The sequence below is a fragment of the Parasteatoda tepidariorum genome, chromosome 1 (genome assembly GCF_982258835.1).
Source record: "Parasteatoda tepidariorum strain Cologne lab strain chromosome 1, Ptep-v5.0, whole genome shotgun sequence".
Classification (NCBI taxonomy): Eukaryota; Metazoa; Arthropoda; class Arachnida; order Araneae; family Theridiidae; genus Parasteatoda; species Parasteatoda tepidariorum.
In genome coordinates, this window is record NC_141755.1 from 137,034,076 (window position 1) to 137,061,111 (window position 27,036).

The 27,036-nt window shown below is 25.9% G+C and overlaps 1 long non-coding RNA gene across 1 annotated transcript; it reads right to left on the reverse strand.

The window, feature by feature from the left end:
- On the reverse strand, positions 1–26,668 carry LOC147817066 (uncharacterized). The gene is made up of 6 exons (XR_015430129.1): positions 25,862–26,668; positions 23,591–23,692; positions 17,587–17,649; positions 7,932–7,980; positions 6,110–6,159; positions 1–379 (listed from the first exon to the last, which is right to left on the reverse strand). It is a non-coding gene; the product is annotated as an uncharacterized LOC147817066 (long non-coding RNA).
- Positions 26,669–27,036: the final 368 nt, after the last annotated feature.

Here is a 27,036-nt window from a genome sequence, read left to right on the forward strand (position 1 = left end):
TAGGACTAGACTTGATTTTAAAATTTGTTTTGGAGGTAAATGATGACACCAACACGAAATATTATTTTAATTACATCCACCAGTATATGAATATATACCGGTATATGAATATACCTGCATAATGTAACAATAATTATTACGATCTTCAGTGCACGCCACAGTGCACGCCAATATAATACTGTCTCATAATACTGTCAATATAATACTGAAATAAAATGTTTGAATCTATACATAGAGGATCAAGCTCATAATTAAGCAAATCCAATTCAAGCGATCATAAATAGAGCGTTCGTTCTGTAGTAATTAATTGAACAACGTCTGTTGACTAACGACTTCCAGTAAAGCAGTCCCATAGATCTGAGTTCCCTTGTTGTAGACACTGTAATAAAAAGTACATTATTATTACCTCTTTATAACACATTTTTTATAATTATAGAATGATAACAAAGGCCTTGTTTCTAAGTAGCAAAGAGGAAGACGGTTCTTTTGTTTTCATACAGGGTGGCCACTCAAATCAGATTTCAAATTTCCCTGATTTTTCCAGATAAAAATCTTAAAATTTCCAGGTTTTTGTTTCTTTTTTCTTATTAAGTGTAGGATGTGTACAAGAAAAGTGTCTATATTATAAAATATTTTATTCAAAATGTTATTTTGACAATTTGGCAAGATTTTTTATTTATTTTTCAAATGTTTTGGTACAAAATTTTGAAACAAAAATCATATATTGACCAACAAAAGAGTAAAATTAAATATTAATATATAGTTGGTTCTTAAAAAACCCATTTTTTAAAAATATGTTATAAAAGGTTAAAATGAAATAGAAAAAATTAGCATTAATGCAACAATTGTAACGATTTATCGACAAACATTGCTGTCAGCGATGGTAAAAAAATGTGTGATTGGTTGGCTTGCTGATAAAAAATAATTCACAGATTTCCTTGAATGGGAGTAGAAAAAATTTCAAAAAAAGAGTGCAATATAAAATCTATTATCAAATTATAACCAACTAATTTTTGGAGAATTTTATAAAGTTAAAAATACAAAAACATTTTGTCAAAATAGGAAAAAAAATTACCACCAAAGGAACAAAATTGAGCCATAAATGGATTCAGTCCATGAAAGAATTTAAAAACAGAAGCTAATGTCCTAATCCCTTTTCCCACCAGAATCTTTCCTAAATTGCACAGTCCCATAGCGGTCAAAGGTTTCTGCATTCGTTTAGCAACCGAGGGAGAATTTTATGTGGCATTCTAGTTTAACAGCTGTAATGGAGCAAATTTTGATGCAAGCAAAGTATAGCTAAATTGATGATATTTCAACTGTTTGGCGATACATTTCCGTTAAAAAAGGTGGATATAATGGATGAAATAATTTAAATTAAGAAAATTAGTAAATAATTTAAATTAGTGAAATTAAAAAAATTATCAAAGAAAAAATTTCCATCTTTTCCTTAAAATTCCCTGATTTTTCCAGGTTTTTATCCAAATTTCCCTGATATTTCCAGGTTTTTTCCAGTATAAAAAAATTCCCTGATAATTCCAGGTTTTCCAGGTGGGTGGCCACCCTGTCATATTGTAAATTTATTTACCATAAATTAAACTATGCACCGAAAATAATTAAAATATTGCTTAAAATTCTCCAAAATATTTCTCTTATTTCTTTTCATTCATTTTCTGAATAAATGAAAAGAAATTATAAATCATTTAACAATCTAAATTTTTTTGCTCTATAACGAGTCAATATTTTTTAAATAATATTTTTCTACAGAATTAAACAATTCCATCTATATCAATTTCAAACTAGATTTTTTTAAATTTATAATTTTTTGAAACTATAGATTGATTACAGAGACCTTTGTTTCTTATCAGTGAAACAAATTCTTTAAACATCAAGGTTGTTGCTTTACTGATGTCTGGACGTAAAAAAAGATCTATTTAGTAATAAACTGTTAAACACCTGCCTTAGCTATTAATGATCTCTCATAGATAGTGAAAAAGGAGGATGGGTTAAATAAAGGGTTGATTAATATTGTTTCCTTCTGATATTGCCCAAATGTTATTTTATTATAATGCATAGATGTAGATTAAATTCATTATGAAGACTTATAAATTCGAAGTTATGTTTGGAAACAGAAAAAGTGTTCGAAAAGAGGTTGACCTCAAACTTCTTCATTTCTAAATTGCTATAATACATCAATAAAAGTATCCAATTTAATAAAATAATCAATGTGAAAATGCAGAAGAAAAAATAAAAACATCGACGTGATAAAAGAAAAATAAATAAAACAGCGTAATTTATATGAATGTTATAAGTTTGAAAAACAATATTTATTTCAGATAAGATTCCGTCAATAAATGTAATTTTTAGTGAAAAATGTTCGTTGAATCAGAAAATTGTTATATAATTAGATAACATCTAGAAGTAAATAGGTCATGAGCTAAAGAAGCTTTAAATTATTTATATAATTGATATAAATGTTCAATATTAAATTTGCTCCAAAACACTCATTTGCTCCAAAACACACTCTAGTTCGTCTGAAATTATATTTAACATTATATTTTTTTAATTCGCAATTAATAAATATAGAAATTATCAATTTATGTTTTAAATTTTTGGCTATTATATATTAGCTGAAATCAAAGCTAATAACTCCTTTTTTTGTGGATGATGTTATTTTTCCGTTGCCATTCAGAATTGCAAGAAAATCTGCAGGATTTTTCTCATTATTGAAGCAAACAAACACTAAATTAAAACAAAACAAAAAAAAAAAAAAAAAAATATGAAGGAAAAGAATTTTAAAGTCATAAAATAAAAGTTTTATTTTAATTTAACAAAAAAAAATCAAATTCTGTATGATATACGAGAAACAATAAACAAAGATAATAGCAACAATTAAACAAAAAACTAAGAAAAATTAACATAAAATAATAAGACTAACTAAAATTAATAAAAAAATTCATATAAACTTTCACAAAACTAAAATGAAAAAAATGAAATAAAAAATATATATAAAATAAAGTAAATCATATTTTAACATTTAAGCAAAATTAATAGATCTATAAATAAATAAAAATAAATAAATAAATTAACTAACTAAATAAAATAAATAAATAAGCAAAATAAAGTAAATAAGAAAAAAAATTAATAAAAAGAAAAATAAATTAAAAAAATTAATTATGCTAATATTTTACTAAAATTAATTAATTTTAATAATACAAAACCTCTTACAATACAAATTTAAGTAAAACTCCAATCTATAGATAAAAAAGTGTTAGTAATTAAATTAATAATAACAACCTAAATAATAAAATAAAGTTGTGTTATAGAAGCACAAAATTACTAGAAAACTCAACAGTGAATTGAAACAAAATTACTTTTAAGTTTACTAAAGCTAAGCGTAGAGTAATTAAAAGTATTTAAAGAAAAAAGTACACAAAATACTCTAGTTCAAAATATCATTCACAATTCAAAATAAAATTAAATTTTTTGAATTAAACAATAGCACACAAATCTAAAATCTAAGGCAAAATAATTTAATTTTGCAATCAAACAAGATTAACTGAAAATTTTAACAATATATTCAGACTACAACTAAAGTAATTCTTCAGTAAAGCATTACAAGTGCAGTAACATTTTGACAGAACTAATAATTGGTGACAAATATTAATTGTAGTAATATTCAATTAAACCTTATAAAAATGTATGTACATTTTTTTTCTTCTACAAACATAAGTTTAGAAAACTTTCAACCTATAAAGTAAGAGGAAACCAAATTCCGAAAGTTAAGCAATTCAATTCTACCTTTAAATGACATTAAAAAAAAATGTTTACAATTCGGAATACCAATGAAATTCTAAAGTAAAAATAATTTAAAAATCAGATTAAAATTTCTTTTGAAAAAATATAAATAACAAATTTTGAAACTTAAACAAAAATAGGATAACAATAGATGGAAATAATAATGGTTCTATTAATGTAAACTGCTTACAGTTAGCTGGAAAAAAGAGATATCACCCTAAATAATTTTTGTTTTAATGAATGCTTTAAATAAGCTAAATAATTAGTATATCTATTTCTAAAATATGTCATTAGACACCAAAGTATGTTTTCTCTAAGTAAAAATATGACAGATTTGGCTTTTTAATTCTCAAAACACAAAGTAATGGGTAGTCTAAATTTGACACTGAAAAATAGTGGAAAGGATAAATTGTAAACACATAAAGCACAAATTATTTATTATATTATATAATTGGCAAAATAAAATGAGATTTAGTAAATTAAAGAAAAAAACGTAGAAAAAATAATTATTAATAAGTAATAATTATTTTAAAAACGAGTGAAAAATATGAGTAAGAAAAATTAGAATATATAATCATGTAAATCAAAAAATTTTTTTTTATAGAAACAATACAGTTAATAAAGATAAATTAATATTAATGGAAACTTATATTAATGGAGACTAATATTAATGGAAACTAATTTTAAATGTTTTAACAGTAAACTAACTTTAATACATAAATTAAAGAAATAAAAAAAAAGAGTTGCTTATGGTTTACTTAATTTGCTTATGGTTTACTTACTTTGAGTTGCTTATGGTTTACTTACAAAAACTTAAATATATTATTTAAATTCAAGTAAATTGAAATCTAAAAATTAAACAAGTAAATATACTAAATAACTAAAATGTAAAAGTAGATAAAGTAATACTATTATAAACTTATGTGAAGTGTACTAATACTTAAATTAAATTCATATATAAGTAATGTAAGAAAACACTTTTACATGAAAAAAAAAACATTAACATATTATTCATAAATCAAAAAATGCTGTAATTGCATAACATTAAAAAATGAAGGTATACGAGTATTACCATTCATTAAACAATATAGATCAAATTCTACAATTTACAATATATATATATATATATACAAAATAAATTTATACTTAATAAATTTATGCTTAAATTTTATAACAAAAAAAAATGCAATTTACAAATAAAAACATTGATTGATAATAACCTATACTAAACTAAAAGTAATTAAATATAAAAAAAAACGAAGTTAACAAATTAAAGTCTAATATAAAAAAATATATATTATTTATACAGCTAAAGATAAAATCTGTAGACAGAATAATGTACGAAAAAATCAAAAATCAATATATGTTACAAAAGCAAAACACAGACTAAAGTGAAACTTTTGCATAAATAAAATTAAGAAAAAACTTGAAAAGGCATAGTGTACGAAATAATGTACACTATGCCTTTTCAAGGCAGAATAATGTACGAAAAAATCAAAAATCAATATATGTTACAAAAGCAAAACACAGACTAAAGTGAAACTTTTGCATAAATAAAATTAAGAAAAAACTTGAAAAGGCATTAAAAATAAAAAAAATTCTGTAAATAACTCAAAAAAGTGTATTAAAATAACTCGACAACAAATTAATTAACAGGTATTACAGTTTTGAAATAATATTAAAATGCGAAAAGATGTTATCTAAAGGCATGAAGTATAAAAACAAAAAATATAACATGGGTTAAGTAAAAGAAAATCAGAATTTCGTAAATCACATCAAAACATTTACTTGGAAGCTAAAATTAAATGAACACATAAACTAATATTAATGTTTTATACTAAACGTGTACTAATACTAAACTGAAACTTATAGAAAAATTAATGTAATAAAACTTTTAAAATCATTTTAAAAAAATTACTAAACAAAAAAAATAAATTAAGAAAAAAGTAGCACTATCGTAACCAAAAACTATTTTAAAAATTATGGTAAGAAAAAACTTAAAATATAAAAAGGTGAAATAGTTTTAATGCGGCAAAAGAAAGTGATATTCTGAAAATTAAAAAGAAGTTTACCAGAAAGAACAAATGTCCCTTTTTGTAAAAAAAAATTCACAATACTGTTAAAAATAAGAAGCTTTTGAGTGATCACAAAAAATAAGGGGCCTCCAATAAAAAACAGGGAGAGTTGAGACCAATATTAGAAATAGCATCAAAAGAGTTTTCCAAATACAAAAAAAAAAGCTTTGACACACATTAAATTTAATTATAAAATAAATACAAATCAAAAGATTTATTAAAAATTATTTATTTACCTGAACAGATCTTGTTAAACTTAAGAGCTATTCTTCAAGGATGCAGATTTCTGTAAAAAGAATTTTTATAAATGAAAAAATTATATTACTCTTACCTACAATACAATATCATCATACAAAATGGGATAAATATATAAGGTAAGGTATGATAAATATGTAAAATAAAATTAGTTGAAGATAGTTTTTTTTCAGGTATGTAACGAATATTCGGCCTTTTCGTGGAACATTCGGTTCGTCGAACATTTGGCCAAATAATAGGCCGAATAAAATTTGATAAATTATTCATAAAAATTATTTTTCGACAAAGTTTTCTAGGGAGAAATTTTAAAAGATTTAATAAAAAAACAATCTGAAATAATATATTTTGCTATGCATAATTAGAAATAGTTTTTATACATATTTATTAAGTTCTAAAACTTGTTAATTTATGTTCTGAAAGACACATGAAACTTTAGTTTTTTCTTTTTAAATAGCTGTTAGTCAGTGTTTTCAATCTTTATTTCTAATTATTTTAAACATTCCTATTAAAAGTTCTTTTTTATACAATATCAAAAAAGTCGTGTGTAAATTTTGAAGAAAAAAAAGTAGTCACAAAAAAAGTAGAAAAAAACATTTTTTGATTTATGAATAATATGTTAATATTATTCATAAATCAAAAAATGTTTTTTCAAAAGCATAACATGTAAAAATGAAGGTATACGAGTATTACATTCATTAAACAATATAAATCAAATTCTATTATTTGCAAATAAAAAATTATGCATAAAAATTTAAACAGTAAAAAGGAGAAACGTATTAATATAAATTTATGCTTAAATTTTATAACAAAAAAATACAATTTACAAAACAAAATTGATTGAAAATAGCCTATACTTAACTAAAAGTAATTAAAAAAAAACTAGTTAACAATTCAAACTCTATAAGAATATATATTATATTTATAAAGCTAAAGATTAAAAAAACTACGCAGACAGAATAATGAACCAAAAAAAATAAAAAATCAATACCAATGTTACAAAAGCAAAACACACACTAAGTTAAGTGAAACTATTGCATAAATAAAATTAAAAAAGAACTTGAAGAGGCATTAAACACAAAATGAATTCTGTATAATCCAAAAAAATGTATTAAAATAACTCGACAATAAATTAATTAACAGACATTACAGCTTTGAAATAATATTAAAATACGAAAAGATAATATCTGAAGGCATGAAATATAAAAACAAAAAATATAATATGGATTAAGTAAAAGAAATTGAGAATTTCGTAAATTACATCAGAAAATAAAATTGGAAGCTAAAAATTGAATGAACACAAAAACTCTTGTACTAAAAGTGTACTAATGATAAACTGTTACTTATAGAAAAATTAATTTAAATAAAACTTTAAAAATCATTAAAAAACAAAAGAATTAAATTAAGAAAAAACTAGCCCTATCCGTAACCTAAGACTAATTTAAAAATTAATTTAAGAAAAAACATTTAAAAATCTTAAAATATAAAAAGGAGAAATAGTTTTAATATAGTAAAAGATAATGATATTCTGTAAATAAAAAACAAAATTTACCAAACAGAGAAAAATGAACAAATGTCCCTTTTTACAAGAAATTTTGACTGCTGTTAAAAATAAGGACTCATGTAAGTTTAAAGAAGCATTGGAGTGATCACAGAAAATAAGGGGCTGCCGTTAAAAGTAAGGAGAGTTAAGACCAATATTAGAATAGCTATGAAAGAGTAACAAAAAAAAGATCTTTTACACACATTAAATTTAATTATAAAACAAATACAAATCAAATGACATATCAAATTTTTTTTATTTACCTCAGCAGATCTTGTTAAACTTAGAGCTCTTCTCCAAGGATGCATAGTTCTGTAAAAAGAATTTTTATAAATAAAAATATTATATTACTCTTACCTACAAAACAATATCATCATACAAAATGGGATAAATAAATACGGTAAGGTAAATATGTAAAATAAATCAAATTCTTAGAAATTCTGCTAATATAGACCTCCCTGCAAGTTCCAGATTATTTCCTTTACATGGCAAAATTTTCTCCCGATAGAACGAAATAAAATAAACATCTCATTTAGATATACTATTAGATATCTCATTAGATTTTGTTCGATTTTACGACCGTTGTTGAACAGCCGACCCAATTTTGGGTTTATGACTACTAATGTTCAACTCTGTAGTCTTGTTATTTTGAATCAATCCAGAAGACGAGGAAATTCCTAGATCAGTACCTCCAGAGGAGGTACTGATCTAGCATGGAGAACTTTGTGACTCGGCAGATTTAACGTGCACCGGTCACCATATAATTTATGGGGAGTGTTCGGCAGACGGGGATCGAACCCACTCTCTCTTAGACATGGGCCCGGTGCCCTACTAACCAGGCTATCCCAGTCTCGATATCATTTGATTGCATTATCTCATTAGATATCACTTGGCCTTAAATATAAATAATTACTAAATATGGTTTTCTCAACTATAGGTAAACATAAACAAATAATTAAAATTCATGTTTATATTATCTACAGCCTAGAAACATAGATGTAGAGACTATAAATTAACTGAAATATTCCTTAAAAACTCTATAAGCTTTCTGCATTATTCACTTTCCTCATCATATATTCCTAAAATACATTATTTTGATTAATTGCGATGCTTTTTATTCAAAGTTAAATCATGCATAATATTTCATTATAACTACGAATATAATTATGATTCACATTATACAACATCTATATGAAATAAAGCCAAAATTATTGAAACTCATAATTGGTTTTTCTAAAAATAGGACACAATAATACTTTAGAATCAATAATACGAGCTATATTACAACTATTCAGTTCCTATTGCAGGTAAACAGTTGTAAATTGTCATCAATCTGAAGATCTATTTAAATTTTTTAATGTCTCAATTAAGGCAGATTTTTTGACTTAAATAAAATCAAAGTGGTTGCCAATAATTGTCCGATCTCAGTTTGCGATTTTTTTCAACTTTTAATAATTGCAGTTAATGCGCCAAAAAAAAAAAGAGAGAAAAAAAAAGAATATCCTGAATAATTTTTGTTCTAATGATCCGATTTTTACGAGCTAAGTGTCAATCTTAAAGGTTCCAGAGAAGGATTTCAAACATGTTAATTAACTAGTTCTGGCTATTTTATTTTATAACAGCCGGCCAAATTGTTAGGTTTACGACTACTAATGTTCAACTCCGTAGCCTTGTCATTTTGTATCCAATCTTGAAGACAAGGGAACTACTAGATCAAGTATTAAGAGAAATTTTGACTTCGTGAAGGACTTTTTGATGATACTAACCCACATTTGCGTTTCATGGAGAGGAGAAAAACGAGAACCTCCCATGGTTAGCCTGACTGCCAAAGGACTCTAACACATAATCCGTCTACCACTGAGGATATTTCACGTCAGCACAGTGGTTGGTGCAAGCCGGATGTGAATTCGTAGCTACCAGATATCGTGGGATTCGAACCCGGTTCACTGCAATGAAAGGCGAACGCTCTATCCTTTCAGCCATCGTGGCTTTAGTTGTTATTATTAATTACTTTACAAAATCAGGCAGAAAAACGTATTTTCTCTGAATTAACGCATCTATGATTTTTTTCATAGTTTGATTCGTGAGCCCGATGGCTCAGGGGATAGAGTGTTCGCCTTCAAATAAGGAGAACCGGGTTCGATCCCGGCGACGGCTGGTCGATATCCGGCTAGCACTGACCACTGTGCTGACTTGAAATATCCTCGGTGGTAGACGGATCATGGGCTAGAGTCCCCTTGCCGTCAGGCTAACCGTCGGAGGTTCTCGTGGTCTTCCTCTCCGTGTAAAGCAAATGAGGTTTAGCTCCTAGAAAAAGTCCTCCACGATGGCATATTTCTCCCTATACTTAATCCAGGAGTTTCCTCGTCTTCTGGATTGGGTTCACTATTACGAGGATACGGATTTGAACATTAGTAGTAGTAAACAAAAAAATTGGGTCGGTTGTTCAACAACCGTAATGAAATAAAATATTTTAATTCGTGACCCGCAATATAGGGGTGTAGACAAAATTTCAAAAAATTGGGGAGCTAGGAAGCTACATTTAGTGTAGTCCTAAAATAAGGGAAAGCAATTAGGAGGAGTAATTTAATAACCATAAACTAACTGTCTGATAGACAAGATAGAATTACTTAGTATTTCTCGGTTGCTGAACAAGGAAGTTGAGATAATAAAAAAAAGAAACCTTATTATTTATTGTATTGTGTTCGCTGAGATCGAGAACACTTTTTTTAGTAGTTAATACAAAAATATCTCGAAGTTTCTAGGCAACAGACAATTTTTGGGCTTATTTCTGTCTAAAAGACAAAGACTGCTTTCCTTTTAAAAAAATTTAATCGATACATAAATTTTTTATAATTTTACAAGATTTGAACACCTGAACTTTTAATGTGGCAAGTTGTATATTATGAGTATATACAGGGTGTCTATAAAAGAACTCCGGGGTTTTAAAAATTCATATCTCACTAACTATAAAAGATAGCGAAATTTAGTCGATTTCTCTGAAAAGAGTAGCTCAAAAAGTTTTACTCATACCAATTGGGAATGTTTGTATCAACTGTTGGCGGCGCTGCTGTGCGTTGACCTTGAAATGGCGTCGCGAAATTTGAAATGATGGCGACTCCGCAACAAAAGACTCAATGTGTTATTTGGCTCATAGAAACGAAGTCTTTAGTTACCGTACAAAGTGCAGAGAAAATTCGTCATGTTCAACATCTCAGGGAACGAATAGTCAATTGTGTGGCAACCGTCCCCCCACACATGCTCGTCAGGACATGGGAAGAGGTAGAATACCGTTTAGACGTCTGCCGTGCCACTAACGGGGCTCATATAGAACTTTACTAAGTGTTAAAAAAAACGTAAACTTTCAAATGTAAGCTTTTCAGTCATGTATAAAACATGTATGTATGTTTTTTGTTTCATTAAAATATTTTGCCTCAAAACCCCGGAGTTCTTTTATAGACACCCTGTATTATAAGTTGTTTTCAACTTTTTTAAAGTTTTCGTTGTACCAAATTTGCATTAGTTCTTTATACATAATTGTAAGGAAAATCATTAAGAAGATTCCGTAAAAATGTAGAGCATCTGGAAGAGATTATAATGCACATTTTTAAGATTTTACACAATTCACGATATTTCTTTTTTCTATTATTGAAAAAATTAGCTCATTATTCATGGCATTTCAAAAGTATTGAAATATGAATGTTTAAGAATATTGTATGATTCATTTTTTTTTAAATCGTTTTATTTATATGTGAGCTACGTGTCTTTTTTTTGCGGTAAAGACAATTTGCAAAGAGCATACTAATATTTCTATACATTCTAAAACGAATTTTCGTAAATTTTCCATAACATTTTGCAGAGCATGTTCTTTAATTACGATCTGCTGTATTTATCATAGAATATTGCTTCTTTGCTTAGTTCTTTTTATTATGTGAACTTACATTATGATTCTTACATACATATATCTAATATGATAGTTTCTTTTAAAAGTTGAGTTCGTAAGGTATTTAAGAAAGTGAATCGTGGCAGCAAATGTATTTTATTACGTTTATATTCTCCACAACATTCAATTATCAATTTCAATAATTCCAAATATCTGAATATAAAATTTTGAAACTTTAATTTAAAATAAAAGATAACTTAAGATAACGTAAAAGATTACTTGAAATTCAAATAACTTCTTAATTTTAATATAGATGCAATTTTTTTAATGTTTTATGGAGCGCATCTGTTAAAATAATACAAATGTTTGTCTTAGTCAGCATAAAATTCTTATCAAAATAACGATTGAGATTCGAATGTAGTATACTAAAACAGGGTGGCCACTCAAATCAGATTTCAAATTTCCCTGATTTTTCCAGGTTTTCCAGATAAAAATCTTAAAATTTCCAGGTTTTTATTTCTTTTTTCGTATAAAGTGTAGGATATGCACAAGAAAAGTGTCCATATTATAAAATATTTTATTCAAAATGTTATTTTTTTAACATATCTTGAAAAAAAAAATTATTTTGACAATTTGGTAAGATTTATTATTTATTTTTTAATGCTTTGGTACAAAATTTTGAATCAAAAATCATACATTGACCAACAAAGGAGTAAAATTAAATATTAATATATAGTTGGTTTTTAAAAAATCTTTCTTTTAAAATTAAAATATGTTATAAAAGGTTAAAACGAAATAAAAAAAATTAGCATTAATGCAACAATTGTAACGATTTGTCGACAAACATTGCTGTTAGCGATGGTAAAAAAATAAGAGATTGGTTGGTTTGCTGAGAAAAAATAATTCACGAATTTCTTTGAATGGGGGTAGAAAAGCTCTCAGAAAAAGAGTGCAATACAAAATCTATTATTATTAAATTATAACCAACTAATTTTTGGAGAATTTTATGAAGTTAAAAATACAAAAACATTTTGCCAAAATAGAAAAAAAAAATTACCACCAAAGCATCAGAACAAACTTGAGCCATAAATGGATTTAGCCCAAGGACAGAATTTAAAAACAGAAGCTAATATCCTAATCCCTTTTTCCACCTCCACCAGAATCTTATCTAAATTGCACAGTCCCATAGCGGTCAAAGGTTTCTACATTCGTTTAGCAACAGTGGGAGAATTTTATGTGGCCTTCCAGCTTAACACTGTAATGGAGCAAGTTTTGATGCAAGCAAAGTATCAAGCATGATGCAAGCAAAGTTGATGATATTTCAACTGTTTGCCGTTTAAAAAAAATGGGATAATGGACGAAATAATTTAAATTAAGAAAATTAGCAAATAATTTAAATTAGTAAAATTAAAAAAATTATCAAAGAAAAAAATTTCCAGTTTTTCTTTAAAATTCCCTGATTTTTCCAGGTTTTTATCTAAATTTCCCTGATATTTCCAGGTTTTTTCCAGTATAAAAAAATTCCCTGATAATTCCAGGTTTTCAAGGTTTTCCAGGTGGGTGGCCACCCTGTAAAAGTATAAACTTCATTGGCCTTAAAAATATGAAAATGGTAATAAAAGTGGACATGTTTGGAGCACTCAGAAATAGAAGCCCATTCTAAAGAATCGCCATACGTGAATGAAAAAAACCGAAGCGATTCTAAACAGAAAACGTGAAGTTGCCAGCAAAATATGAAAAGGAAAAAAAAAAAAAAGGAAAAATCACAGTACCCGAGAGTGACATAGACAACAAAAAATTGAATAAAGACAAAAAAAAAAAAAAAAAAAAATAATAATAATAGAAAAACCGCAGTGGCCGAGAGTGGTATAACAAGGCAAAATGCATTTTGACGTGTGGAGAAATGTTGAGAAACTACAAGGGAAATTAAGCATTCGTATAAATAAAATAAGATTTGTGAGTATCAAAATGCGCTGATGTGACACGGGTGGTTAAAAATGTTGGCATTGTCGAAATTCAATGTATCCCCAATATTGAAAACATGTGCGGCAAAAAGGTGATTTAATGCATTTTTGATAACTGTTTTATCTACTGTTTTCATTTATTTAAATTTTCAAAACGCGTCTGGTTGAGCAAGAGTTGCACTGGAATTCTCTGTTTTACTCTCGGCTAACACGGTGTTTCTCATTTTGTATTTTACTTTTATTTTCCATTGGTAAAAAAAAAGGAAAAAAAAAAAGAAGAAAAAAACACTTTTTGTTTTAAAACAGTTTCGTTTTCCTCATTCACGTCTGGCAAGTCTTGAAAATGGGTGACTTAATTTTAACGAGCTAAACATTTGCTTCAAACACTGCCCAACACAGAACTGGCTAAACGTGAAAGACGTGGTTTGAATTTTGGCTCTCTGAAAACATGTCGACTTTTACTTATATCTTCATGTTTTTTGAATATAACTGAAATTTTTCATTTGTTCACTTCAGAGTCTTGGCCTTATTCACTTAGTAACAAAGTATATTAAATGAAAATAAGTTTTCGCGATATTAAAATAAGTTTTACGTAAGATAATCGTTTTCGCTCTTAATTTGAAAAAAATAATGACTTATAATCATCGCAACTTTCTAAAAAAAATAAAATAGTGCAATTTACTTATTTTTTTAATTGTATTTATTCATTTATTATTATTTCTTAGTGCTACTCGGAAAAAAACATTTCTTAGGAATTTAAACAATTCCGTTTACAGTTGAAATTTTAAAAGTCGAATGAGACAATGTAATAACTCTTCCCATGAATCAAAGTTAAATAACCACAACGTCAATTACTTCGATCAACTTAAAAAAGAAAAGTTTAAAAATATATTTTTTTTAGTAATCAATCTAAAAACTATTCTAGATACATATTAGGGTATATTTAAGGGCATATTTCGATAGAGTTTTATTATACACCTATTATTATATTTTATTTTACTTAAAATTGCTCAAGTTATATGATTAAATGCATGAATAGTATGATGGTTTTCACTGCTTACCCTCATTTTTCCTGCCGTCTTAACAAAATAAAGAAATAATTTTAATACATTAAATTGTTTCTATTTGTTTCAAGCAATAAATTAATTAGCCCAAACTGATGCCAATTTTAGGGATAATAAAATCAGTCACAGTTCAATTGAACATTAATGAAACATTAACATTATTGTCTCCTTTACTGCGAAATAAGAACTAATTTTTTTCATAATTTATGAAAAAAAGTATATTGAAACAATTTTCTGGACATACTAAATACAGCTATAAAATAATTTGAAATCCTAAAACGTATTAATATAACTTATTTAAGTATAAAGAAAAACTTAAAGTTATAAAAAAATAACAATTTTTTTGAGATGATTCTAAAATTAGCATGGGGTTGGAATTCTTTTTTTTTTTACAATTTTTTATTTTTAGTATTTGTTGTTAAACAAAACCAAGCCTACCGAGCATAATTTTCCTACTATAACAATACTTTATGAATTATGCTAAAATTGAGAATTGTTTAGTTAAAAGTTGATTAAAAGCTTCTTTTAACAAATTTCTTCCTCGTTATTTTTTTAAAAAGGCAACCTTCTTAAAGTTAACGGGCAAAAGTAAGTGTGAACGTCAAAAAAAAAAAAAATTGTAGCTCCGTAATTTTTTATCCATTTAAAAAACAAAGTATACACACTTTGAGTTGCGCATACATGCATTTACTTTTTATTACTTAAATAGGAAACAATATAAAAAAAAACAATAATTTAAATTCCTTTTTCGAAAATATAGCCTGCTGATTTAGATCGAGTAATAGATTGAGTAATTTTAAAGCAGCAGAATCTTTATAATTTTTTAATAAGGTTTAATTTTCAACTAACTGGCAATAATTCTAAGCTTTCTTTTATTAAAAACTTGACAATAATTTTTAAAAAAGTTTCGTGGCTTTACTCTCGATGTTACGCATATGCAGGTGAGTTCCATCAAAAAGCTCTCCACAAAGACAAAATTTCTCCCGATCCAGGAGTTCCCTTATCTTCTGGATTGGTTTCAAAATTTCAAGGCTACGGAGTTGTGCGTTAGTAGTCGTAAGCCTAAAAATCGGGTCGGCTGTTCACCAACGGTTATAATATAAAATAATTTAAAAACGAACGAGGGTTAAAGAAAAAGCTAAAACAATATATTAGTACATTATTGAATATATAACATACGGAGTAGTGTAGACAGGGATGAGATTGGCGCCAAAGGGCAAAAAAGCTGAATTTCCAAGTGAGTAAATTTTACGTTGTCGATAGAAAAACAGGCACCTTTATAGTAACTAATTCAAGAAAAAAACTTACTTTTTACAAGAATCGCGATAATTGATTTTAAAATCGAGTGAATATGAATCGCGATAATGGATTTTGAAATCACGTGAATATGAATGAGAAAATACATTCTGCTTTATAGAATTTTTAAATCGCGTAAATACAAATTACGATTCATAATTTTTAGATCGCGTGAATGCGAATCCTATAACGCCTTACTTTAAAATCATGTATAAATACGAAAATCGTTGTGTGATATTATAGCCGCATGAACAAATCACGACATAGGTTTTTAAAAACGAGTAAATACAAATCGTGATATTAGATTTTTAAATCTCGTAAATAAGAATCGCAATGTACAATATACAAATCGCGCGAATAACAATTCCAGCGCGCAACTTTTGAATCACGTAATTACGAAAAGTTATGTTTGATATTAAAATTGCGTGAATGAGAATCGAAATGATAGCAGATTCCGGGCTTGGGACTTCTAAAAGGTTTGTTTGACGCAGGGAAGTCTGAATTACGAAAATACGAGCTATGTGGCAGGCGGGCAGAAGTGAGGAAAATCTTATCTTCGGCGCGTAAAAGCGGAGAAAATAGCTAAAATAAGTAAAAATGCGAAAGGTTGGCTGCTATATAGTTTGAATTTTCTGTTTATCTTTAAAAATCAGAAATAAATATAATTATTTTATTTCTATGGCTGAATTCTCTGAAAAAGCGGAATATTTATTTTTTTTTAAAAAGTTTTAACTTTTGGATAATCAGAGTTTTTGATAAAAAGGCTGAAATTCGAGAGACGAAGGTGAAAAAAGCGGAAATCAGCTAAAAAGCGTAAAAATCTCACCCCTGTGTAGAGAATAATACTTTGAAAATTAAGAATATAATTAAATAGTTAGTAAAATAGTTAGCTGCAAAAACACACACGGCCAGGTAATTAAGAGATTATGTTTCATAATTTTTTTTAAAGAAATTGCTTAAAATTAGTGAATCAGAGTACTTATCGCTAGTACTTGGAAATCCGATTATAAGAACGGAAGTCATTTAGGGAGATATCTTTTTTTTCGTACTTAAACACTGCCTATGAATCATAAATATAATATATTCCTTGATAAAAATTTGCACAGCAAGAGTTACTTTTAGTTTATGAATACACTAATGATATACCACACTAATACTTTCTTTACATTCAATTAATATTTTCGAAAAATATAATTTATAGTCTTTCGTTGATTAATATTTTCACGAATGCTAATTAATGTTCTTAAATCTCCGTCTAGAGAATTTTTATTACCTAAGAGTCCCATAGCCAGAAAAAAAATATACATGATAATATATTACCGTAATTCGAAAACAGGGAAGGGAAGGCCGAAAGGATCAATTTATTTTTATTTCAAAAAAGCAATGGTTATTTTTTATTATATTTTGTACTAACTTGTACAAAATACTTTTTTTAAATAGCATGCGTACAAAAAACATGCTTATTTTAATCTAATTTCTTTTATACATAATATTAATAGTTTGATTTTGTTTTTAAAGTGTTAAGTGGAAACTGAAATAATTTGAAAAGTATTTTTTCTTAATATTTTGTTTGAAAATTATTAAACTGGATAATAAAATTTCTTTCTAATAAAGTGATTAGAATTTCATAAATAACCTAGGAAATATTAAAACATTTTATTCAATTTAAAGAAATTTTAAGATGGTTAAAGCATGAAAATAAAATTCTTACCAGAAAAGTGGTGTAGTACACAAATTGTTCTCTTTCATAGAGCTATAGAGGCTGCAGTTAATCCTGTAAAATAAAAAATAAAAATAAAAAAAAAAAGAATATTCAAAATTTCAAATATTACATTAAAATAAAAATTAATCAGGGCACTGTTAAAAACAACTTATTGAATATGTCACATGTGGCTAACTGTAAAACTACTACTTTTGTAGCAACTACTTTTGTAGTAACTACATAGTAACTACTTTTGTAGCAACCACATAGCTAAGCTACAACAGCTCCACCATATACAAGGCAGTAGATGCTCAGACATCGAACTGAATGGACCTTACACTTATTTCTCCTTTTCTTAATTAATTAAATTTATGTTTGTTTGGCCGTGTGCTATATGTGTACTAATAAAAATATTTGGCACTAAGCTTTTTCCCTTATTTTAAACCCCCCGAGATCTAGCTAGGGCCACACTTTTAAGTTTACTAAAGCTAAGCTTAAAGTTATTAAAAGTATTTAATGAAAAAAGTACACAAAATACTCTAGCTCAAAATATAATTTACAATTCAAAATAAAATTAAATTTTTTGAATTAAACAATAGCATACAAATCTAAAATCTACAGGCAAAATAATTTAATTTTGCAATCAAACAAGATTAACTGAAAATTCTAACAATATATTCAGACTACAACTAAAGTAATTCTTCAGTAAGACATTACAAGGGTAGTAACATTTTGACAGAACTAATAATTGGTGACAAATATTAATTGTAGTAATATTCAATTAAACCTCATAAAAATGTATGTATATTTTTTTTTCTTCTACAAACATAAGTTTAGAAAACTTTCAACCTATAAAGTAAGAGGAAACCAAATTCCGAAAGTTAAGCAATTCAATTCTACCTTTAAATGACATTAAATAAAACTGTTTACAATTCGGAATATCAATGTAATTCTAAAGTAAAAATAATTTAAAAATCAGATTAAAATTTATTTTGAAAAAATATAAATAACAAATTTTGAAACTTAAACAAAAATACGATAACAATAGATGGAAATAATAATAGTTCTGTTAATGTAAACTGCTTACAGTGATTTGGGAAAAAGAGATATCACCCTAAGTAACTTTTGTTTCAATGAATGCTTTAAATAAGCCAAATAGTCAGATATATAATAGTCCATGTCAGATGCAATTTTTTAAGTTGGACATAAATATAAGTTAATGGTAACCATTATAATGTCTGAAAGTTACTTTAATTTCAATCTTAATACTATAAACAATATTTTTCACTTGAATAGCTTCTTTAAATTTAAATTGTCTTCTATTTATAATGACTGAAAATTACTTTAATCTTTATACTATAAACATTATTTTACAATTTATTAGCTTCATTGAATTTAAATTGTCTTCTATTTATTGTTGGAATGTGTTTCATAACATCTTGTGAAAAAAGTTTGTCGAAAAATCACTCCTTTTAATTTTAACTGTGCAACATATATTAACAACAATGTAAATAAAACTCATATCTAAGCAATATTACCTTAAATTTAGTAATTTTAAAAATCCTAGAATAAAAAAACAGTTGCTGAATATTTTTCTTTTTTTAAAAAAATATCAGAAAAAGATGCAAAAAGTTTCATTATTTTTATGCACAATAAAAAAAACTATTGAAAAAATTGTCACTGTATATTAAAAAGGAAAAAGAAAAACAATTTTTTACAACAATGACGATTTTTATACATAATTATCTTGTCTACATAATTATAAAAGTCTATCTTGAGAATTGTTTTTGTATATCGTAATTTGAAATGATTCTCTACATTTGTTCAAGATAACATGTATTTTAACAATTCATTTCAATTACTATTTTTTCCATTTTTTTGAATTTTTTTTAAAAAAAGTTACACTTTGATTGAGATTCACTAATCATGGTAAAAAATTTCAAATGATGTAATCATTTAACAGCCTATAACTTATTGATAACTGATATTTATAAGTTAAAGTCATTATTTCTAAATCTTAAATTTTTTACCTTGAAAATGATACCTTCTTTACTTAATATTAAGTTTAAAATTTTGGTCAACTGGTTGCGCAACTTAAAACCTGTACCTGTACAGTGCAGAAGAACGAAAAAAAGTTTAATTTTTCTTCTTTCCAATAAACAAATATAAATAACTTAATTCCATATTCTAAGTTTTTACATCATTAAACATGTTTCCTTGGTTTTTCAGAGTAAAAGAAGAAACAGTTTTGGAAATATTATCTCTGGAATATAAGCAACATTTACAAACTTTCAACATTGTGATTAACACACAATTCTAATTTTGAATCAAAAATAAAATATTTAACAACAAAACAGTAACATTTAATGTAAACATCTAGTTGGTTCATAAAAGAAATAAAATATGTTATAAAAAGTCAAAATGAAATCCAAAAAATTAGCATCAATGAAACAATTTTAGTGTCAGTGATTCAAGAAAATGAGTGACTAGTTGGCTTTGCTTAGGAAAAATAATTCATTTGATAAGAGAACAAAAGCTTTCAGAAAAAGAATGCAAGAAAAAATCTATTATTAATTTATAAAAAATTATTTTTTGGAGAATTTTATACAGTAAAAAATACTAAAACATTTTTAATAATTTTGTTAAAAACAAAAAATACCCTCAAAGCAATGGAACAAACTTGAACAATAAATGAAATAAGCCCACAGACTAGAAGATAAAATAAATAAATAATTTTAAAAATAGAAGCAAATATCCTAACTAAAGAGCTAATATCTTCCACCTCCTCCACAATTTTTGTCTTTCCTAAACTGCATAGTCCCATAACCTCCAAAGAGGTCAAAGGTTTCTCCATTCATTTAGCAACCACGGGTGAGTTTAATATGGCATTCTAGTTTAGCAAGGTAATAATGGAGAGAATTTTAATGCAAGCAAAGTATTGCCAAGTTGATGATATTTCAACTGCTTCACGACAAATTTCTGTCTAAATAAAGTGAATATAACGGATGGTAAAATAATTTAAATTAAGAAAAAAATTCCAGCTTTTCCTTAAAATTCCCTGATTTTTTCAAGTTTTCGTCCAAATTTTCCACCCTGACTTTTCCAGGTTTTGTTCCAGTGTAAAAAAATTCCCTGATAATTCCAAGTGGGTGGCGACCCTGATAAAAACTATTTGGGGAAACAGGAGTTAGTAGGAGCTTCCAATTTTTTTTTTATTTCATTAAAAAATTATCAATAAATTTTAAATAATTTTTCCCTACAAGACAATTTCTGCACACCATTCATGATTTAAAAAAAAATAATAAAAAAATAATGTAATTTTTTTTACGAAAGAGTCTTTAAGTGTGGGTGAATGTACTCCAACGGCGGGGTACTTTTAGCAATTTTAGGTATATACATAGTTGCCAACTTAGATAGAAAAAAATCCAGTAGATTTTACAAAATATAAAATAAATTTTATAATTGTTGCATAATGTACTAAATATTTTACACATAGGGAAGTTTAGGGTTTGGTATAGTCATCAAAAAAGAAAAACTGCAATACTTTCCATCATGAGTGGCATTAAATATGCTTGAAATATTATGTATTTTGTTTAATCATAATTTTGAATAGTAGTAGGCATTTAAATTCATATAAAATAATTTAAAATTTTTTAATTAATTTAAAGAGGGAGTTGTGAATAAAAATAAACTGAACATTTTAGAACAAAAAAAAAGGGAAAAATTTTCAGCAGATTTGTATAAATGAGGCTCGCTTCATTATATATTAGTAATATTTATATAAAAATTCAAGCAAGCAACAATCCATGCAAAAATTCTATTTCAAGAGAGATTTTTTTAAGAAACTTTCTCAATTTCAGGGAATTTTGGAAAATGTACAAAAATCGGGAGAATTTTTATTAAACTAGTAGACCAGGAGAAACTAGCGAAATCCTGTAGTTTACTGGAAAATCTAGTAGAGTTGGCAGCTATGTATATATATGTAGTGGTAACAGGTCTACTTTATGGGATGCATTGAACACACAATATAGTTAGAGCCCCAAATTTTGAGTGTGACTGTTTAAACAACATGCATTGTGACTCGGAGACAATTTAAAAAAAAAAAAAAAAATTAAAAAACGCAAACATACAGATAAGGTTTTAGATATTTTCTGTTTTTCCATATGAATAGTAAATAGTTTTTTGTGGTGTTTCTTTCAGGAAAGTTCAAATTGAAAAAAAGGGTTATTTTTTTATTAAGAGCATTTTATATTTAGATATTCGATTAGATAAGAAAAATTAAAAATTCGTTTACCAAAAACAGAATTATAATTGCCAATACTGCAAGTTACATATCTAAATTTAACTGGTGTTTTGTGAAACTTAATTAAATAAGGGTAATCCTATATTCTTGGAAAAAGCAAAAATTCTATTATCAATTTCTTTTTTAGAATTATTAATTTTGAGAAAAGTATTATTGTTTTCACATTCTTTTCACATTAACTAATTTAAAAAAATTTCTGCAAATCAAGCAATAATTATTAGAGGCTTTATCAACAACACAAATAATAACCCTGGTTTTTCATACTATTGTTCAAAAAATTCAATTTGAAATTATACAATACATAAAATTTCCACTCACTAAATCCTTCTACAGGCCAATAAAATTTTTTTGAGCATTTTCGCAATAAAACAATCTAAATTCTTACTGATTGAAGCAAGAATAAAATTTAAGTGATAATTTTTTTTTGGTCTAAACTTAGTCCCAAGTCCCATGAGAAATCTTAAATCTTTATTATTAATAAAGTTAAGGTCACCCGTGACAATGTGCCTAAAATAATTATTAACAACTCAAATAAATTATTTAAATTTTTATAATAAAAATTATAATTACAAATTCTTTTCTTTAAAGTTTTACAATATCTAAAACAAACAGAAACTCTGATCTTCTCTTTAATTGGGAAATATTCAGAAAGTTTATTAACAGTCATAGAAGGTAGTAAACCCCTTTCAAAATCTTTACCAAGAAAATAAATAACACCAAATTCTTTTTTAATTTTTGAAACATTTAATAAATCAAAATTGTTGATAGCAAGCTTAAATTTAATAAGATCTAAAGCAATATATTTAAATTCAAGGGTAGAAAATTTAATTGTTCTTCAATCATTCTTTTTAACACTGAACTTTTAATACTAAAAATAAAACTCCTAATCTTTTGAATGTTAAATTCATTGATATCCAATAAAAACAAAATTTTGAAAAGTACCAAATTAAATTTATTTTTAATTTTGCCTTTACGTTTACCCCATTTTATACTGATCATTTTATATTGTGATTCTATTAGACTTTAATCATGTGTCATAATGAAAATAGTAACAATTTCCTTAGGGTATTCATCTCAAATGAGTCAGGGCTTAAATGAGTAGTAAAAACTTGAATTCTAATTAACTAACTTATTAACTTTGATGTGATCCTGTTGCAGAATTTTCCGAACTATCAAAGACAAAACTCTCTTGCACTAATATCTTTTTGCAAGATATTTTAATAATAACAAACATATATGTTAGTAAATTAAAATAACAAAAGCAATGGGTTTACAAAAATCTCTCTATATATTTTTAAATTGAACATTTTTATTCTAATATTATGAGTGATATTCTCGCATTTTGTTGGGGGGGGGGGATAAAGAAACAGTTTAAAAGATAATTTGATTCTAGAAATGATGTTTTTTCTTTCATTTTTTGAAAGAACACCATAATTTTTAAAAAACATGATCAAAACATTTTCTATTTTTTATAAAATGTGACTGTGAGAGGGGATTTTGTTACAAATTCAGATATTCGGAACACCATGAAATGGGGGGGGGGGGGTAAATTCCATTTCAAAAATTTGATTTTACAGCTACTTAAATCCATGACTTTTCATGATTTTTTTTTTAAAAAAAAATAGTTGATCATAAAAATGTACTGAAATAGACAGAAGAAACTTTCATTGAAATCAAGAGAAACTGATATAAACATATTTAAAAACTCACAACATTCTCCAGACTTTCGATCAACAATGGCAACATGTCTAGTTTCTTTAATAAGACGTTCTCTGGTATCTTCAGCATGGTCCACAATGTCATCAATTATTTCTAAAACATCATAATGTTTTATATTAAGACAAAATAATTTAAATTATTAAATTCTTTTCAAATTTTTGAAAAGTTAACTAAAATATTTTTCAAATTATACCCAAATTTAATTACATGCAAAAAAGATACACATGACTTAGTTTGTCTTTTGTAATCAAGAAAAACTTATACAATAACAGGGTGGCCACTCAAATCAGATTTCAAATTTCCCTGATTTTTCCAGGTTTTCCAGATAAAAATCTTAAAATTTCCAGATTTTTGTTTCTTTTTTCTTATAAAATATAGGATGTGTACAAGAAAAGTGTCTATATTATAAAATATTTTATTCAAAATGCTATTTTTTTAACATATCATCTTGAAAAAAATAATTTATTTTGACAATTTGGCAAGATTTTTTATTTATTTTTTAATGTTTTGGTACAAAATTTTGAATCAAAAATCATATATTGACAAACATAAGAATAAAATTAAATATTAATATATAGTTGGCTCTTAAAAAAACCTTTTTTTAAAGTTAGAATATGTTATGAAATGTTAAAACGAAATAGAAAAAATTAGCATTAATGCAACAATTGTAATGATTTGTCAACAATCATTGCTGTTAGCGATTGTAAAAAAATGTGTGATTGGTTGGTTTGCTGAGAAAAAATAATTCACAGATTTCTTTGAATGGGAGTAGAAAAGCCTTCTGAAAAAGAGTGCGACATAAAATCGTTTATTATTAAATTATAACCAACTAATTTTTGGAGAATTTTATAAAGTTAAAAATACAAAAACATTTTGTCAAAATAGGAAAAAAAATTACCACCAAAGGAACAAAATTGAGCCATAAATGGATTCAGTCCATGAAAGAATTTAAAAACAGAAGCTAATGTCCTAATCCCTTTTCCCACCAGAATCTTTCCTAAATTGCACAGTCCCATAGCGGTCAAAGGTTTCTGCATTCGTTTAGCAACCGAGGGAGAATTTTATGTGGCATTCTAGTTTAACAGAGCTGTAATGGAGCAAATTTTGATGCAAGCAAAGTATAGCTAAGTTGATGATATTTAAACTGTTTGGAGATACATTTCTGTTTAAAAAAATGGGTATAATGGAGGAAATAATTTAAATTAAGAAAATTAGTAAATAATTTAAAATAGTGAAATTAAAAAAATTATCAAAGAAAAAAATTCCAGCTTTTCTTTAAAATTCCCTGATTTTTTCCAGGCATTAATCCAAATTTCCCTGATATTTCCAGGTTTTTTCCAGTATAAAAAAAATTCCCTGATTATTTATACAGCTACAGATAAAATCTGTAGACAGAATAATGTACGAAAAAATCAAAAATCAATATATGTTACAAAAGCAAAACACAGATTAAAGTAAACTTTTGCATAAAAGAAATCAAGAAAAAACTTGAAAAGGCATTAAACACAAAAATAATTCTGTAAATAACTCAAAAAAGTGTATTAAAATAACTCGACAACAAATTAATTAACAGATATTACAGTTTTGAAATAATATTAAAATACAAAAAGATATTATCTTAAGGCATGAAATATAAAAACAAAAATAATAAAATATGGATTAAGTAATAGAAAATCAGAATTTCGTAAATCACATCAAAAAATTTACTTGGAAACTAAAATTAAATGAACACAAAAACTAATATTAATGTTTTATACTTAACATGTACTAATACTAAACTGAAACTCATAGAAAAATTAGTGTAAATAAATTTTTAAAAATCATTAAAAAAAATTACTAAACAAAAAAAGTAAATTAAGAAAAAACTAGTACTATCGTAACCTAAAACTATTTTAAAAATTAAGGTAAGAAAAAACTTTTAAAAATCTTAAAATATAAAAAGGTGAAATAGTTATAATGTGGCAAAAGAACGTGTCATTCTGTAAATGAAAAAGAAGTTTTCCAGAAAGAACAAATGTCCCTATTTGTAAAACAAATTTTACATTACTGTGAAAAATAAGAACGTATGTAAAATTTAAGAAGCTTTTGAGTGATCACAAAAAATAAGGGGCCTCCAATAAAAAAAAGTAAGAGTTGAGACCAATATTAGAAATAGCATCAAAAGAGTATTCCAAATACAAAAAAAAAAGAGCTTTTACACATATTAAATTTAATTATAAAACAAATACAAAGCAAAAGACTTATTAAAAATTATTTATTTACCTCCACAGATCTTCTTAAACTTAGAGCTCTTCTCCAAGGATGCAAATTTCTGTAAAAAGAATTTTTATAAATGAAAAAATTATATTACTCTTACCTACAATATAATATCATAATACAAAATGGGATAAATATATAAGGTAAGGTAAATATGTAAAATAAAATTAGTTGAAAATAGTTTTTTCTTCAGGGATGTAAAGAATATTCAGCCTTTTTGTGGAACATTCGGTTGGTCGAACATTTGGCCAAATATTAAGCCGAATAAAATTTGGTAAATTATAAAAATTTGTAAAATTATTTTTCGACAAAGTTTTCTTGGGGGAAATTTTAAAAGATTTAATAAAAAAAGAATCAGAAATAATATTTTTTGCTATGCATAATTAGAAATAGTTTTTATACATATTTATTAAGTTCTAATACTTGTTAATTTATGTTCTGAAAGACACATGAAACTTTAGTTTTTTCTTTTTAAATAGCTGTTAGTTAGTCAGTGTTCTCTATCTTTATTTCTAATTATTTTAAACATTCCTATCAAAAGTTCTTTTTTGCGCTACATCAAAAAAGTCGCGTGTAAATTTCGCAAAAAAAAGTAAAAAGAAACATTAACATATTATTCATAAATCAAAAAATTTTGTAAAAGCATAACATGCAAAAATGAAGATATATGAGTTTTACATTCATCAAAAAATATAGATCAAATTCTATAATTTGCGAACAAAAATTTATGCATAAAAAATTAAAGAGTAAAAAGGAGAAAAGCATTAATATAAATTTATGCTTAAATTATATAACAAAAAAATTGATTGATAATAACTTATACTTAACTAAAAGTAATTAAGGATAAAAAGAACGTAGTTAACAATTTAAACTCTAATATAAGAATATATATTATTTATAAAGCTAAAGATTAAAAAAACTCCATAGACAGAATAATGCACCAAAAAAATAAGAAAAAATCAGTACCAATGTTGCAAAAGCAAAACACACACTAAAGCTTTACTGCATTAATAAAACTAAGAAAAAACTTGGAAAGGCATTAAACATAAAAAGAATTCTGTAAATAACCCCAAAAAGTGTATTAAAATAACTCAACAATAAATTAATTAACAACCATTACAGTTTTGAAATAATATTAAAATACCTAAAGATATTATCTAAAAGGCATGAAATATAAAAAC